General features: G+C 47.4%; 1 protein-coding gene across 2 annotated transcripts in view; it reads right to left on the bottom strand.

The window, feature by feature from the left end:
- The window catches only part of LOC126522291 (juvenile hormone acid O-methyltransferase-like), a 48,183-nt gene extending 30,026 nt beyond the window's left edge, over positions 1 to 18,157 (bottom strand). For both annotated transcript variants that reach the window (XM_050171015.2, XM_055066328.1), the window contains exon 1: positions 18,049 to 18,157. The gene's annotated coding sequence lies outside the window, so the exon portion shown is untranslated. The remainder of the gene's footprint in view (positions 1 to 18,048) is intronic.
- Positions 18,158 to 18,561: the final 404 nt, after the last annotated feature.

Genomic DNA, 18,561 nt, shown 5'->3' with positions numbered 1-18,561 from the left:
TGCTGATTCATTTAAAATAAAACATTTTCTACTTTCCTTTTCAATTTATTTTACCTAAAGCGGCCGTAGCCAACCGTAGTCGGGGCGCAGAACAAGTACTGCGGCCACTACACTCGAAAATAACATACTCGAGCCCCTCTGTACTCGTCCGGCGCGGTCTGTCATGCGATGTGAAACGTTCAAGAGCGCGTGTTGGTAGTGCCCGCTGATGTCACAGGTAAGCAGACGCTTGATTTATTGAACGTAATTATCGCGGCGGCGAAGCTATCACGGAAGGCGAACGTTTCAGAATGCGGCTCCTGTTCGCCTCAGTAATTCACAACCCACCGGAGGCCGTCGCGGAACGAGAGAAGTGATCGCCAAATGGTTATGCACGAGTAAGAAGTGTAAGCACTTAGCAGAGACGACTTGCGCGCGGCCATCGGAGAAGTTGTGCCTGAGGAGCTGCAGGTGATGATCCCAAGGTCGCAGCTTCAGGTGGCCTGGATCGCTGACGTCGTGCAAATAGAGATCCAGCGATTATTGGGAGTTCACCAAGTGCAGCCAGAATCACCAGAGCGAAAGCCTTGATCCATGACGCACGCCGCCTTCGCTCGCCGTCGGGGTTCACCTCCGCGCCCGCGCCAGGGTCCCGTCGCACCGCAATGCCATCGCCAGCTTCGGTCACCACCGCATTAAGCCCGCCAGCCTGTGAGCCCACGCAATGCACCAAGAAACACGGAGGTATGGTGCGCTCCAAACCACTATCTTCTGTGCTGTCACTGGGGAGAACCGGGCCAGATGTAGAGAAAGGACGGAATTCTGAGTTTCCGCGTGGATTATTGTTGGTTGAGCATGATCCAGAAGAAGGACGTATACCCGCTCCCACGCATAAACAACACATTGGACCGGCTTTCCGAATCCAAGTATTTCTCATCGATGGATCTCAAGAGTGGCTATTGGTAAACAAAAGTCGCCGAGGAGGATTGCACGAAGACCGTCTGGATCACCCCAGACCATCTCTAAGAATTCACGTTCATGCCATTAGGGTTGTGCTCCGCATCTGCAACGTTCCCGCATGGGATGGACACAGTGTTAGCAGGGTTGAAGGAGCAGACCTGTTTGGTGTACTTGGATGACGTCGTCGTCTTCGCCGGGACTTCGGGTGAACACGTAAGGCCGCTTGACACAGTACTATAGTTCATCAAATCATCAAGGCTGAGTCTAAAGCCGGAATGGTTCCGCTTCATTTAAATACGATGATCTTGTGCCGCTGGGCGACGTCATTAGCAAATCAGGAGTCCTTCCTTATCCGCAGAAGGCATCTACCATCGCTTAATTTCCAGAGCCTGCCAAGAAGAAAGGAATGCGCAGATTCCTTGGCCTGTGTGCCCATTACAGACACTTCGTGAAATACTTTTCAAGCATCGCCGAGCTATTGACATGTCTCGAAATCGGGCGTCGAGTACACCACCAGTACTCCCCCATTTCGACGAAGACGCTGGCACCGAAATACACACCGACCCAAGAAGCCTAGGTCTCACGGCCATCCTAGTCTAAAGGAAAGACTCATATAAAAGTGTCAGACGCCACAAAGAGCTGTCAGCGCTTTGCGCTGTCTACTCTATTAGTCCCAGTCAAATTATTGTGCATTGAGACGAAACAGACGTGCATAACTAGCTGAGCAGTTCGTCCTGAGAAAATTCACTAACGTTATCGTAAGACGCGTCGTGTATGTTTTCACTCAGCGCAACACGATCTGTCATGTACGTTCTAACAGAACCTTGTGTAGATTGTACGCGCGACGCGCAAAGTGTTGTATTTTTTGGAAGGTATGCGAGGTCCAGCGATTACGCTAAAACTTCCGACGAGTATTGTATAAAAGCCTACGTGCTTGAACTGCTGATCAGATTTTCGACGATCGCCGGCTGTGTTCGCCACTATCGTTGTGCATAGAGTGTCACTTCTTTTTCTGGGCGGTGTGATAGCACCGTGTCGAATATTTACATCCAAACTTGAATGCAACGTTTGCTAGATAATTTAAATACCAAGTTCAAACAACACCTTGTTCTGTAAATAGCGTTGCTACGTTCGTTCTCGTACCGACTCATCCGATCGCCTTAACAAAAAACTACATAATCATCAACGTTGCGCATCGTTTTTAGTGCACCTTCCAACAAAGCGGCAGGGTTATGATGAATCCTGCTCAAGTATATTTGTCTATGTATTGGCGCAACGAGGAGACCAATACAAACTCTTGCTCTCTGCGTATACACATTATCCTTTTACACAACCAGAGTTCAGCTAAATGGAAAGACAAAAAAAGTGCAGAGGAGGAGGATGAGGAGGAACTTTATTATTGCAGAAACCGTTGCGCGATTTATTCCTGGGCGGTTCCCTCTGACAGGGCTCCACTAGCGATCGCGGCTCGCGGGGCCTGGTCGAGAGTCGCCAGTTGGCTTCCCAGGTCCAGTTCGGAGAGTCTCGACTCCCAAGACCACGTAGTGAGTGTGTGTGTTGTGACTCGTGGCGAAATTGCGTCGCCAGGACGGTCGGTGCATTCGTGTGTTATGTGCGCGAGTGTCGCTATGTGGTTGCTACACCAGGGACATGTTCGGGACGTATAACTGTCTGGGGAGATTGCGTGTAGACGAGACAAGTGTGGGTATGTGTTAGTTTGCAGGCGGCGCCAGTCCCTTGCCTGGAGTTTATTGAGAGCTTTGTGTGGTGGAGCGTATTGTGTTCTTCCGAGCCGTTGGTCCTGCAGTATTTGTTGACCTGTCGTTAATAACTCGTGGGTCAATCGTCGGTCTGTCGGGGGCTGAAGAATGGCGTGGTCTGCCGCTCGGCTAGTGAGACCTCGAGCTGCGCAGTCCACCTCTTCGTTGCCCCGCAGGCCTTCGTGCCCGGGACACCAGACGATACCGTGGGTCCATTCTAGTGTGCGACCAAGGATTCGAATGGCTTGTATAGGGAGTGTTCCATTCATGTATAAACGACACGCCGCTTGTGAGTCCGTAAGGACGCGGGCGGACCTTCCATTGCTCTCGGCGTCGCGAAGTGCGATAGCGATTGCTGCGGCTTCTGCTGCTGCGCTGCATGTGGCGCGGATGGAGGCTGAGGCTACCAGGTTCCCCTGATTGACAACGGCGAGTGTGTATTTGGGCCCGCAACGTGGCGACGAGGGATACGGGCTAGCGTCCAGAAAGTCCAGAAAGGCACCACAGGAACACCACACTTGTCTCGCTAAATCCGTTGATCACAGTCGCTGCGTGTACAGTGTTGCGCAAGCCTGTGCATAGTGTGATGCTCCAAGGATTAAAATGAGTAATATATGCATGTGCTAAACATTTACAAGGAACAGGAAGCTCCAGGGGCCCGTCACTATAGTTTGCGCCAGAGTAGTTATCTGATGTTTCACCAGAGTTTTTCTGAGAGTCATGACTGAAGTTTTACCTCTATGCATAAGGAAGCTAGGTGGTTTCCTAGGTAGCCAGAGATCAAATATTGCCATGTACAATGCCCAGAAGGCGTTACCCGAAAATATTGTTTTTTGTGAGTTGTGGCTGTAAACAAAGGCTAAGCAAGTGCCCCTTCTTGTTATTCACAGCTGCACATATCTAACCGAGCTTCCAGTCACCGAAGCTAGCAGCATATTCAGGTATGCCGGTCTGCTCTCTCATTAGGTTTTTATTCACAGCTTGTTACGCGTTCTCAGGATAAGCCCCTTCGTGCAGGACAACGACGGTTTCTGTCTGGTCCGCAATTAAAGGCCTAATTAGACTTGCAATCAAGAGAGAGAAAAGAATGCGGAGAAAGGCAGGGAGATTAACCAGAGGTAGTTCCGTTTGGCTACCCTGCACGGGGGGAAGGGTTAAGGGGGATAAACGAGAAAGAGAGTGGAATGGGGAGATAGAGAGAAAGAGAGATGAGCACGAACAACGCGCGTACACCATGGAGCAGTAGGGGGTGGCATTCCCAAAGTCTATCGTGAAGCCCGGCAGACCGCAGGAACCTTAATAACGCGAGTAAGGCCTTCAACGTGGGTGTTCTTTCGGAACACTGACCTAAAGCTTTGAGTTCTGATAGTGGATGATTGTCCAACTGGTACTCTGCACATCATTTGTCTCTAGGCACTGTATCGCTGGCAGACACAGGTAATATGTGCGAGGGTCTCATCGATGCTGCATGTGTCGCACGTGAGGCTGTTGGCCATTCCAATAAGGAAAGCATATGAGGTCGTGAAGGCAACGCCCAGCCACAGACAATATAGCATGGTCTGTTCACGTCGTGGTAACCCAGGCGGGAGGTGTATCTGTATGTCCGGAGACAGCGAATGCCAACGACACATGGTGAAAACATTCGAGTAACACAGGGGCAAAGTACAATCACGGGACATCAATCGCAGCCAAGCCGCAGCGTTTGTTCGGGAAAGCGGAATGGAGACTCTTTGACCACTTCTATGTGCAGATCGGGCGGTTTCGTCGGCGTCGTCATTTTCGCTGATGTTACAATGTCTTGGAAGCCATTGAAAGATTATGTTGTGTCCCTTCTCATAGCGTTCGTAATATATGTGTCGAATTTCTGAGGCCAGCTGTTCATTGGGTCCGTGGTGCATTGGGCTTCGTATGCACTGAAGGATTGCCTTGGAGTCACTAAAGACTGGCCAGTGTTGCGGTTGTTACTGCTTAATGAAATCAAGTGCGGCATGGAGTGCTGCAAGTTCTGCAGCCGTCGATGTGGTCGCACATGAAGTTCTTAATTTGATTTCTTCAGATCTTGCCGGGATAATGACTGCAGCAGCACAGCTGTTGAGTTTTACCGAACCATCTGTGTAGACATGTTGCCGCAATCTGTGCACGCTGTGAATGGGTTCCAAACTTGCTTGTTTCAAAGCTTGCAAGGGCGCTCCAGCTTTGTTTCTGATGCCTCGAATTGTCAACTGCACTTGCGGCCGGTGCAGACACCACAATGGGTCTAATAATCGTGTAGCAGGTGTAAATTGGAATGGCAAGTAGGACTGATGACTGTTGAATGTGGCCTTGTTTCTGGCAAGCAAGCAAGATGGTGCGAGGAAATCCGAGGCAGGTATCGGATGTGTGGTCTCAGGACATCTGTATCAATGTAGACAGTCAAAGGAACGTCTCTGGCTATGGCCACTGTAGTAATTGATGACGTAGTTTTGAGGAGACCGAGACAAGGTCTGAGTGCTTGTGCTTGCACGCTCTGCAGTTTTCGAATACTTGTAGAGCAAGTATTTCCTAGTACATATAGGCTGTACCGCAGGAAACCTCAACACAGGGCTTTATATAGTTGCAACATTGATGGTACTGCTGCGCCCCAGGACTTCCCGACGAAAAACGCAAGAAGGTTCACAATGGCGGCCAAACGCTTTGTCATGTGCGAGATGTGAGGGCTCCAAGACAAGTCTCTATCAATGATGACGCCAAGAAATCGGTGCGTTCGTCTGTATCGTATAATTTAGTCATTAATCCGCAAAGCATACGGGACCATCGCTTTGCGAGTAAAAGCAAGGAGTGCACATTTCTAAGCTGAAAGCTCCAGGCCTTGGGTTTTTACCTATGTTGACACAGCCGTTGAAGCTTTCTGAAGTCGGGCGTGAGCTTGTACACGTGTCACGCCTGAAGCTCATCTGCAAATGTCGTGTGCATATACGCAGAGCTGAACGGTTTGTGGTAACGAATCAGCCAGACCAACGAGCACCAGGTTGAAAAGGGTAGGGCTGAGTACTCCAACTTGCGGTACACCGCGACTGGTATAGCTAGACGGCCTTGTTTTGTCTTCAGTCCAAATAAAGATCTGCCATTAAAATAGTTGCCTATCCAGCGAAAGGTGTGTCCACCAATCCCTACAGCTTCTGAGGCGGCCAGAATTCCATGATGGTCGACATTGTCGCATGCCCCTTTAACATCAAGGAATAGGGCCGCAGTGATTTGTTTCAGATGTTTTCGGTGTTGTACGTATGTTACAAGGTCGACAACGCTATCTATTGACGAGGGGCAGCGTGGAAAATCAGCCATTACCTCTGGATAGACGTTTTAAAGTTCCAAGCACCATTCTATTCGTGTAAGGATCATTCTCTCCATACCTTCCTCACACCGCTGGCCAGTGCTATTGGACGGTAAGATAACAATTCCAACGGGGATTTGCCAGCCTCGAGGAGTGGAACAAGCCGACTGCATTTCCACGTGGTAGGGACTAGGCCTTCACGCCATGATGCGTTGTATAGGCCAAGAAGGGCATCTCTGGCCTCTTGACCACAGTTTGCAAGCGCAGGGTATGTGATGCCATGGGGTCCTGGTGGCGAAGATCGCCTGCACCCAGCAAGTGCGGCCTCCAGTTCTTCTATGGAGAAAGAGCGTCTATGCAAGCATCTCGGGAGCAAGCGGGGACAATTGGAATAGGTGTGCAAGGTGAATACGTGAATGCCGGACCCGTGATCCTTGCGCAGTAATCTTCGGCTACGTCGATTTCTTGGCGTCCTGGATGTAGGGCTAGATATTTAAATGGACAGCGCTGTTGAGGCGCTGTTAAGTCCGCGGATTGTTCTCCAGACAACCGACCGAGGTTTACGCGGATGGAGAGACTCAAGAAAGGATTTAAAGTGTTGATTTTGCAGTACAGCAAGGTGACGCTGAATTTTGTTTGGAATGCGTCTGGCCTCTCTAAGGTCGCAGACCAATTTAGTCCGTCTGTACCGTCGCTCCACTCGCCGGCGGATTGCACGGAGGCTCAGTATTTCCGCATCGAAATCTGTGTATTTCTCTAATGGCCGAAATGAACACATAGCATCCTGAATAGCCTTGGCGATCTCAAATTGCAGTGTGGACGAAATGCCTTCGTAGCAGGCGTCTTCCATAAGGAATTTAAACATGGGCCAATCTATAGTTTGTTTAAAATTTGATGGAACGGATTTGGTTAGCCCTTTTCTCTTCAGGTATGTAGGAATGGGGTCGCTTCCGTGGGTTTCTATATCTGCGAACCAAAGGACGCGCCGAGTGAGGTATCGCGAGACAAAAGCCAAGTATAAACAACCACTGTACGTCCGGCCGCGCAGAAACGTGGGACTGCCTTAGTTTAGACAGCAAAGTTCATGGTTGCAAGCAAAGGACACGAGGTTTCTTCATTTGGAATTTACCTTGCTGCTTCCCCAAAGTGAATGACGCGCGATGAAGTCCCCAACAACAATCCATGGACCAGGAGTCGCATCTATAATGTCACTCAGTCTCTGTCTATCGAAAGAACTTGACGGAGAAAGGTAAGCGCCGACTGAAGTAAACGCAAGTTTCCGTTTTTTCACGGTCAAACATACATGCTGATTACTGTCATGTTGCCGCACTGGATGAACAACGTAAGTCAGTTCGCATCGTATGTAGATGATCACTTCGCTAATGTCATTACAAGCCGATGACACATAAGTTTCATATCCTGAGATCCGGACGGGTTTCTGTAGGTTCGGTTCACAGACGATAATAATGGGGAATCGATTGGTGAAAACGTAATGGCGAAAATCAGCAATACGGGATTTCAGCCCGCGGGCATTCCATCGCATAATACACGCTTCCTTGACTTGACTGAAGAACGGCTGACGCCGTAGGGCCATTGTGGTTGCTACTTGAGGCTCAGAAGAACCGGATGCAGGCCATCCAGCACATGTAGCGCACCTCGAGCAGATGGCGTCTGCATGTCATTTATCATCATGCGAATGACTTTCATTAGAGACTTGATTATGGCGATTACTTGATTGTCTTGACCTCGCACGTGATCTGTGCCCTCATTGGTGCATCGGTAGTCCACCATAGATCTTTGTTGTGCTGGAGAACTTAATGTCGGAAGTGTAGGCCAGTCGTTTGCAGTAGACGTATTCAGTGCGTCACCAGACACCCTGTTGTTAGTGTGGGAGAGCGTCTTGGGAGCACCAGCTGCAGGAAGTAGCGTCTGTTTTACGACGGTATCAGTATTTCTAGTCGACGAAGATTGTCTGCGGTAGCGGCAGACCCGACGCCGTCGCACTTTGGCGGCAGCCCCTCTGTGAGTCGGGTTGTCCCTCACCATTTGTTTTAGAACTTTCAGCTCTGTCATGTGTCTCGGGCAGTCTTTCGACGATGCTTCATGTAGAGCAAAGTAATTGGCACACTTGAAGTGAGTCGCACGGCAAGCATCAGCGCTGTGCTGCTCAGAACATCCTGGGCATACCGTCGGATTTTTGCATATGCCGCTGACATGCCCGATCTTCAAGCAATTATGGCACTGAAGTGGTCTTGGAACGAACGATCACACTGGAGGACGAAAATATTCAACTTTCACGTGGGACGGCAAGCTGCCTCCCTCGAAGGTTATCCTCACACAGCGTGATTCTCCTAGGCAACGGATTTCAATTATAGTTGCATCTGCTGTGGCGGGTTTGCACAAAAAAACAGATCGTTGTCGTTGATTGACTCACCGATATCATAAATCATACCTGATGTAGTACCACTGTCCTGTGGTATTATGGTGCGAACATTTATCTTGCCCAGCATTTTGACTGTACTCAAGATATCCAATGCTGCTCTGTTCTTCACATCAACCGCGAGAATGTTCTTAAGGGTGTTAATTCTCATATCCGTAATCACATTTGGAACAAGAGCCTTCAGTGTGACAGATATGGCTTGCCTGTTTAGCCGATTTAAGTCGTCGGTCGGTGCCTCTGGCAAGAAGAGGATGTTATGAGCCGTGTCATTGGCCTTTGCCGCAGCCGCCGTCCTTGTTGAGGACGAGGAAGCAGTGACGATTCTCCTCTTTCATTTTTGCCTCACAACTGTCAAGTAGTCGCCGTCATCCGACAGATCGCCTGAAGCAGAGTAGTACAGCAAGGTCTCCCCGCTGCCTGTGTCGCTCATCAGGTGATTGCGCTTCCTCGGAGTGTTTGACGCTGTGACGTCGGTCTCCTCCAGACGTTTAGTTGACTCCGCTTCCATCACCGAAGGTCTCGGAAGCGGCGCCTCCCTAAAACACGCAAAAATGCTTGTAAAATGAGAGCAGTGGAAAACGTGGTTCCACACAAGAGCCATTTCTTCGTCACCTCCAAGTACACAAAGGCATTAACCATACTCTTGTTGCCAGGCCTTCCTTTGAACGCGCTTACAACGCTTTACCCTTCGGCGATGCACTTTGCCTTAGAAGCCTCAGGAACCCCGTCAAAAATAGAGCGTGCCACTGTCAGGAGCACTGTAGATCTCAGTGTTGGTTCGCAGCAGAATTTCAGGCCCAACGCTAAGGTCTTCAATTGGGTCGCATGCAAGGCAGCTTCATCCAGGACGACTACCTTGCCGTGAGGCAACTTTGTCTTATTCTTCTTTAGAAGCGTATTCTAGACGACACTCGAGAGGAATTCTGCGCTATGTAACTTTCTTCTACACAATTATTTGTACAGGTGCATCTTCCTTCTTCCTGACTATGATACCGTCTTAACCTCGTCTTAATACACGGTCGAAATGGCGTGCACAATCCAGCGAAAGTTTCATATGAGATGACGAACGAGGACGCATAAACCTGCTTACTGCGCAAGCTTTGTGATTGTCAGGTTGCATAATAGAATCTTCGATCGAGTGACATAACACTCGTATTCAGCAATGGCTGAAATTACATTCAGCGCTCCTGCAGCTGAGTTCGCCAAAAAACGCCGACAATCCTCTAAAGCCATTGCAGATTGCTTTCAAATGTACGTGAAGAACAGTCATGTTATCAAGGTAAAACAGTCACGATGAACAGCTAAATTCTCGTAAAGGAGTGTTTACTAGGCGCGGCAATGATGCACAGGCTGCTTTACGTCGTACTCCCGCTTTAGATTTAGAGGCAACCTGGACAGACCATCTAAAGTGACAAAGTCGGTCGTTTCGTGATTGGTATATATACATATATATATATATATATATATATATATATATATATATATATATATATATATATATATATATATATATATATATATATATATATATATATCTATATATTGTCGCGGTACAACGCGATCGCGATTGTCGCGGCACAACGGGAAACTGTGCTACGGCTGCAATTTTTTCAGGATCCGGCCAGACACCTGCGTGGCTGACGACGTGACCGAGAAACTGCAGTTCCTCGAAGCCAAAGTGGCACTTCTGCGGCTTCAGGGTGAAGCCGGCGGACCGTATGGACTGCAGAACCGCTTCAAGCCGTTCGAGGTGTTCTTCAAACGTTGCAGAGAACACGATGACGTCGTTGAGATATACTAAGCAGGTTTTCCACTTCAGACCCGAAAGTCCAGTATCCATGAGGCGTTAGAACGTAGCAGGGGCAGAACACAAACCGAAAGGCAAGACTTCAAATTCGTATAGGCCATCTGGCCAAAATATAGGCCAAAATAAGCCACAGCTGTGCCCTTGGGAAGGTGCCGTCGCTCTGTGCTAAAATTTGTTAGCAACATGTTTGTGCGCCCGTCGGTGACATTCACGATTCCTCGTGCGACCGAGATACCGTGAGTAAACGACAACGAGGTTATTTGGTCGGCAACTCCTTCGCAATGAAACGGTATGTCGCATGCTACTGAAACAAGGGCACACGATCGAGGGGGGATGACGACATCGTCTTCTATTAGACGAAAGCAGTTGAGTTTTGGCAATAAACAATGGACTAAAGCGGAGCTCTTATAAAACCTCACCATGCGGTCCGGGATGTTAATTACGGCGCCAAATTCTTTTAGGAAGTCCATTCCAATAATCAAATCTTTGCAGCATACAGGAAGGACGATGAAAGCGGCCACGAAAGAAGAATCCCCGATGTTAACTCTAGCAGTACATCTTCCAGTAGGCATCAGTAATTGGCCGCCTGCCGTCCTTATGTGAGGTCCCGTCCATGGCGTCTTTACTTTCTTCAGGCGGAGGACGAGTTCCTGACTCATTATAGAGAAGTCGGCACCAGTGTCGACTAACGCTGTCACCGGTTGCCCATCCACAAAAACATCAATGTCGGCGCTCACAATTTCTTCAGTGTTTATCGCCTTCACATCGTTCTGCAGCGAGAATGTTGGGGGCTCTTAAGTGTCTTGCGGCGGGCCTGCAACCTTGCCCCCAGAGGTCGCCGCCTTCAGTTTCCCCGACGAGGGCTGGGCGACCTTCGTCCTCGGAGCTCCGCAAAAGTACGTCCAGTAGATGAAACCATTTGACGTGGAGGATTCGGAGAGCGCGATCGACGGCCGAAATCGGACCGATCATCGGGCATGAATTCTTCACTCGGGTACGCTATTGGGGGTCCCTGAAAAGCAGCGTCGTCGCGGCGTAGCATGGCGTCGTCATTTGCCCGTCGACCATAGTACCATGGACGAAGAGGTCGAAATGATGTGTCATGATGCCAGCAATGACGCGAAATATGGCCGGCGCCTCCGCAGTAAAAACAGAGTGGGCGCCTATCGACAGTGCGCCATACTTCGTTTCTCCGAAGTTGCAGCCGTCCCGTAGCGTCGTTTTGCGGCGGTGACCAAGACGCAGCGAACGACGGCTGGCGGTATGACTGAAGCGGCATAACGACTGCGCGCCTCGAAGCGTCCTCTTGCGGCGACGACCAAGGAGCGGCTGTCGGAGGCTGTTGGTACGGTGATGTGGTTGCAACCGGTGGTGGACATCGGACAGCAACGGCGTAACTCAGGGGTCGCTGGTGCTCTTGAAGATCGGTTACCGGGAACGCCTGCCGGATTTCATCACGCACCACTTCGGCGATTGACGCGACGGGTCTATCTAGTGTCGGTGTCAGGATCTTTAGAATTGCCTCTCTGATGACCTCTCTGACCAACTCACGCAAGGAGTTCTGATACTCGGTAGTCACTGCGGCGGCATTGATTGTAGTGCTGGTGGACAGTCGATCGTATTGCCTGCATCTTTGATGAAGGGCCCGCTCAATAGCCGTAGCCTCTTTGATAAGCTCAGTAACAGTGACTGGCGGATTGCGCACAAGCCCCGCGAACAACTGCTCTTTTACACCTCATGCGTAGCGCAACTTCCTATCTTCGGTCATGTTCGGGTCGGCTCTACGAAAGAGGCGGGCCATGTCTTCGGCGAACATTGTGACCGACTCATTAGGTTGTTGCACGTGTAGCTCCATCATTTGCTGGGCGCGGTCGCGTCGGTCGGCACTCGCAAACGTATCGGTGATCTTCTGCCGAAAGTCATGCCAGCGCGTGAGGCTGCCTTCGCGGTTCTCGAACCAAGTACGGCCACTGTTGTCAAGGGCGAAATAGACGTGGGAGAGCTTTTGCTGCTCGGTCCACTGATTAATCTGTGCGACGCGTTCATACTTGTCCAGCCAGTCTTCAATGTCTTCGAAGACTGCTCCGCGATAGCGATAGGGAACCAGCGGATGCAGAACGGTTACCTGTTGTGGACTGGGAAACCGACTGCTTTGGGGTGCTTGTGTTGGACTGGTTTCAGTCATTGCGAAATGTGTGCAGCTCCTGGAGAGAGGTGGTTGAAGAGCGGAGAACTCCGGGGCAAGGCCTAGCAGTCGACGACTAAAGCGATGCACCGGTGTCGTAACTGGCGATAGTGCGTCCGGGCTAGATGAACGACTCTCAGAAGGACTCCGACGCATCAGACGCGGTCAGTACCCAGCACCTCCACCAGTGTCGCGGTACAACGCGGACAGAACACAGGGAGACGTTCTTCACGAACAACAGGACAATCTGTTCGAAAACAGAGCTGAGACACGTCTTCGTCGTCATCAACCAATCTCACTCTGACCCACTATAGGCGGAGTCCGTTAGTGCTCCCTTCGTCGTCGTCGTCTGCATAGAATACACGCGTCAATATATATATATATATATATATATATATATATATATATATATATATATATATATATATATATATTGTGACGAAGATCGGCAGGCTGAAAAGCCCCGTTGCCACCGCATGGCAACGCGATGCCAACGGGGCATCGGGGCATCGCAGGGCAATGGGGCTATAATATATATATATATATATATATATATATATATATATATATATATATATATATATATATATATATATATATATATGTGTGTGTGTGTGTGTGTGTGTGTGTGTGTGTGTGTGTGTGTGTGTGTGTGTGTGTGCGTGTGCGTGTATTTTCAATGATATGTTCCCCCTTCCCCTAAGAAATAAATGGCATCATGTAGGCAATTCAGTGCGCCTTCAGTACGCCAAAAATGGCACACGTCCTTTTTTGTTTTCATAATGAAATTATATAAACCAACGCACAACGTCCCAATATTGCTCTTCGTTTTGACCGGGACGACGAGTGATGCTGAGGGACTGGAGGATGGCTCAGTAATTTCCCTAGAAAGAATTATGTGCACCTCACGTGTTTGACGCACCGTTGAAGTTCTGACACGCGATAAAGCCCTCTGCAGATAGGATGAGCTTCCTTAGCGTGAATCGGATGGTTCATAACGTTGGTGGGCTCCAGCAGACAATATACGAAGCCAAATAAGTCGTTGTATCTAATAAAAGTAATAACTCAGGTAATAAACTCTGCGCGCATGCGGGCTCATTTGGAGCGCGAAGCTTTCTCGCGAAGGACCGATGCTTGCTGAGCGAGAGGTTTGTCTACGCTGCAGTACTGAAGACTGCAGAATCACTGCAGTATTATTCGTCGTCTTTTGGCATAAGAAGCGTACTGTGCATCTACGTAGCTAATAAAAAGATGGGTAAGCTTAAGCGTCCTACAACCCATTCATTTACGCAGTCACATTTTGTTTAAGAAAACGCCGGGAAGTGCAAGCAGAAACATTCAATAACGATAACGTACCAATGTTGTCGCTATTGCTACCTCGTAGCGTACCAAGCAATAGCTTTAGGTGGAGGCCTGTATTTACATTTATATATTTCTTACCTATCGTATGAAGAAATAATTTTAAATTTTTCTTTCTATGTGAAACTACTGAGTAGTTTAGTTGGGCCAACACATCACTTAACGAGTTTGTGAACCTCTACGTTGACGAAATCGATCTGGCTGCCAAACGATGTACCCGAGTGCGGTAACATTGAGAAACTTGCTGTTCTGTCTGCGCGACTCGCCTTTTCAGCTGTTTATCGCCCACCATATGGTAATGTTGCCGCCGATTTCATGCGTGCATTTGAATACACAGCCACTTTTTCTTACAGTTACTTTTTCTGTAAAACATTTCAAGCGCATCAATAAACTGAAACTTAAACTGAAACTTTTCTCTCCACAAATATTTGACATGTTTAAGTGGAGGTTTCAACATTGATTCGAATAGTCACAGCACTGGACATAACACGTTTTACCTACCTCCCAGACCACGGGTGCCGAAAGCGCAATTGACAACCCCACGTGCGTTACAGATACGTCGTCATGGAAACTACGCCAAACTATTACGAATCATGCCAATACATATTGCTCTGGTCTCTTTGCAATTAAAATTAGTGACCACTTTCCTGTCTTTCTAAGTGCTAACAAACGTTATCGCCCAAAGGACACAACTACAGACGGCCGCAAGGTAATCTCGGAGTATAGACTTGATGTATATAAAAGAAGTGCTGCATTGGCCGACTGGAACACATTTGCAACAAATCCACTTCTCAGGAAGCCTACAACGAGATCATTAAGAGTTTTTGTCGATTTATAATAAATGTTTTCCCGTCATTCACTTTATACCTACAAGGAAGACAAGAAAACTGTGGCTAAAGCATCGGCTTATCTGTCTCGTGAAAAAGAAATACAAACTGTTTGCCACATTTATAAAAACCAAAGAACCGCATCATTTATCTCATTAAATTGCATGTAGATTCAACGGTGAGCTTCGATCTGCTAAGGACTGCTATTATAACTTATTTGACAGAAACCTTTACGAAGTTTTATTCAAAGTGTAGCAATTTTACAGTACACTTTAGGAGAAGGGCAATAGGCAATATACTTGACGGGGCGTTCCCCAAAACAATCAGTCGTAGCATTTGACAGACAGCAGCAACGAAGCGCCACAACACAGCGAACATAAAGCAGGGTCAGTTTTGCATAATGCAAACATGCATTGAATAAGATTGTGTAATACCCACACTTGCATGGCACTGACATTGAATACGTATACAACTTTTTGCTATGTAGCAACCACTACGTAACGCTCTCTTTGTAAGCCTTAAAAGAGGTACCCTTGTAGATGAGGTCATCAATGTGCTTGTTAGTGCTAAGAAAATGTTCAAGTTGAAATTCAAACGTTCGGGTTCGATAGTTCGTTCTGGTCTGTGGTATTTCTCGAGAGACATGCCTCAACTCATAATTGATTTGTGGATGCGATTTAAAGTTTGAAAAAATTTTACCTTTATTATTAGGAGCATGATATTGACACGTGTACTTGTTTATCTTTCTCGGCTGACCGCTTTTCACCGTCTAATAAATGTTATCGCTCAGCGCAGGACGCACCCGCCAGTATCGGATGTTCCCCGAATGTTATCGATAGCTTTATCCGCTGTCAGATGTCACCAAACCACGTGTAATCTGATTGTATGCGCGACGCGAATTGTGTAGTACTTTCTGGAAGACACGAGGGCATAAGTGATTGCTCTGGGACATCCAATGACTCATGTAATAAAGCCGACGCCTTTGACCCACTGATCAAACTTTTGACAACCGCCGATGTGTCCACCACTATTGTTGTGCTTTGAGTGTAACCTGTCTTTCTGGGCACAGGTTCGCTCAATAAAGAGTTAGTTTTGCCATTCACAGTTACACTACTGTGTTGTTGACCATCGCTGCCACGTGACAATATGACTCTATTGCATATCGGTAGGCTATTAGTTCTTTTACATGCATTTTATATAGGCAATTAAAACGCGTAGCGGTGCTCAAGGAATATTGTATGCTGGCGACAGTTCTCATTGCCTTCTTTTCAAGGATAAAGATTGAATTCAAATTTGTGTTAGTCATATGAGCCCAGGTCAACGAAAAGTGATGCAAATGAGTCTGAATGAGCGTAAAGTTGTTTCTTTAGCCATAGAGGAAGGAGGCACTTAAAGTTTTGAATTATGCCCACAGATTGAGAAACTTTTGATCGTATATTTCTTACGTGTTCTGTCCATGAAAGTTGTTGATGGATACTGACACTAAGAAATGTGGCCGATGGGACACGTTCAGTTACGTTGGGAAAAAGTTTGACATCGAGATTATTGCTAACGGGTCCGTCTTTGTTCTGCACCTATTTGCACCGAGCCATATTTCCCCTTCACTTAACTATGTATTCGCATTCTTGGTTATAAGAGTCGCACTGTACCCGTAAAAAATACGTTGGCGTCATCTGCGTATAATGCCATTTCGAGTGTACTCGGAGTGTTCATTATATCCTTGATGTAAAAAGAAACAGTGTAGGCACACCAAAGTCGACAGACTTGAAACGTGAAGAAAAGCTATTTAATTGTCTGCATTGCAATGTATAGGTTAAGCAACTAGTTCTTTCACAAAATTTCAGTTCATTTTCCTTTTTCGAAGCCATATTATTCCGGTGCAATAGGTTATACCTATACAGAATATCAATCAGCCTGATGTTTGAACACCTTCCGCAATTTTAGAGAATATGGACAGGGCAAATATAGGGTGATAATTATTAAGAACATCATAGCTGCCAATTTTATGAATGACATACACCCTCGCGATTTTAACTCTTCATTAGATTTTCCAAGTAGAAGCATTTGATTATATTTAGGCCAAAATATTGGTGCTATTATGAATATGTTGCTTTTGTTGCTTCAGCATTAACATCGTCAATTCTTGTGGAGATATTGTCCTTTAGTTTTGCAATGTAGGCTTCAATTTCTCTTGTGGTTGTGGGAGCGAAATATACTGTTTTCTGTGTAATAAATATTGTGAAATGCCGGGGGTCGGTATAAATGTTGCAGTTAGCATTGGCTTTTACTACTTGTATAAAGTAACCATTAAATTTGTTGGCTAAGATTTCGCCTGCATGCTTCATACCATCTCGCAGCATCTCCCTTTGGATTGTCCAGATTGTTATTGACAGCAATGCATTCAACGCTTTGCCCATTTGTTGAGAACAGGATTTATCAACAAGGATTATTGCATAGTGTCCTTCCTTCACCTTTTTTTAGATATGGGGCTAACTTATTTCTGGTTTCCTTGAACAGTTTCTAAGGTGTGTAGATCTCTCTTCTTTAAAAACAAAGTAGAGAGCCTGTTTTCATCCTGTATTCTTTTGTGCAGCTCTTTAGACATTCAAGGTTTCTTCGCCTGCTTATATTTAGTGTGCCATACCATAGAAAACGTCGAGTCGTAGGCGCCAATTATATATTATTTCAGAAAAACGCCGGCAGATGCCACGCCCTCTAGAAACCAGTGTTATGCGAAACAGTGTGCGGGGAGCCTCCGAAGTTAACGAAATGACCATTAGAGCACCAAGACGTATGTGGCTGTTTTATGACATACATCACACGCATGTCATGACATCCATGCCATGACCTGTAATTTATGCTCCTGATACACTCTTGTCTTAATTTACCAATTTTTGTACATGCCAAGTTAACCAAACGACCATAAGGGCACCAAGACGTAGGCGGCTGCTTCACGACTTACATGGCACGCATGTCATGACATTCATGTCATGACCTGTAATTTATGCTCCTGATACACTCTTGTCTTACTATGACAATTGTGGTACATCTGAAGTTAACGAAACGACCATGAGAGCACCAAGACGTAGGCGGCTGCTTCACGACCTACATGACACGCATGTCATGACATTCCTGTTATGACCTATAATTTATATTCGCCATACACTTTTGCGAAACTGTGCCAATTTTGGTACATACCAAGTTTACGAAACGACCATGAGAGCATCAAGACATAGGGGGCTAGTAGATGGATAGATAGTGTCAAAGAGGCAAATGTTCGGCAAGAAACGCTTCACACTGATACGATAAGAAATTGACGGGTCTGTTAACATAGCACCGAGCCAGTTTGAGTAAGCGGGTGGAAACATTCGCACTCGGCAGGAGCAACAGTAGTTAGTGAAATGAATTTGGAAGCACCCACCTGCGAAACAGAAGAAACGCTGCTCAGAAGCGCTCAACGTGAAGCTGACTGCGCTGCCCAATGCGATTGTGGGAAAGAGACTCCCGGTAAACAATGATGAAAGGTCGTTGGATATGATGACGTCGTTGACAGCTGATAGCGGTCATTCGACCAGCGAGTGTAGAGTACCGCTGTTCAATTTATCTTGATGGGCTTGCTTGTCTGGCCCGAGGCGCGTCGCGGCAGCGATGAAGTCTAGCAAGCCTTACCCAAGGATGTTACAGAAGAACTGCTGGAGTTAAGAGAGCGCCCGTCAAGTGAAGCCGCCGCGTCGCCATCTTGCGGGGGCAAATGCACGCCAGTCGCCACAGCTTATGTATTTCGGGTCGGCGTGCCTGGCCGTGCGTGGTGCTAGCGCACTCGTGTGTTTTTACAAAAGTTAACGTATAAGCCGTCGATATGTTAGCGTTATTCTTGTCATTTAAATGAGGTGGCAGATTACCATTGCCTTGCTTTAGAATAAAGGAAAATTTT

Source organism: Dermacentor andersoni, chromosome 6, assembly GCF_023375885.2.
Source record: "Dermacentor andersoni chromosome 6, qqDerAnde1_hic_scaffold, whole genome shotgun sequence".
Classification (NCBI taxonomy): Eukaryota; Metazoa; Arthropoda; class Arachnida; order Ixodida; family Ixodidae; genus Dermacentor; species Dermacentor andersoni.
The sequence above is the reverse complement of the archived record's forward strand: the minus strand, read 5'-3'. Positions and strand labels throughout refer to the sequence as shown.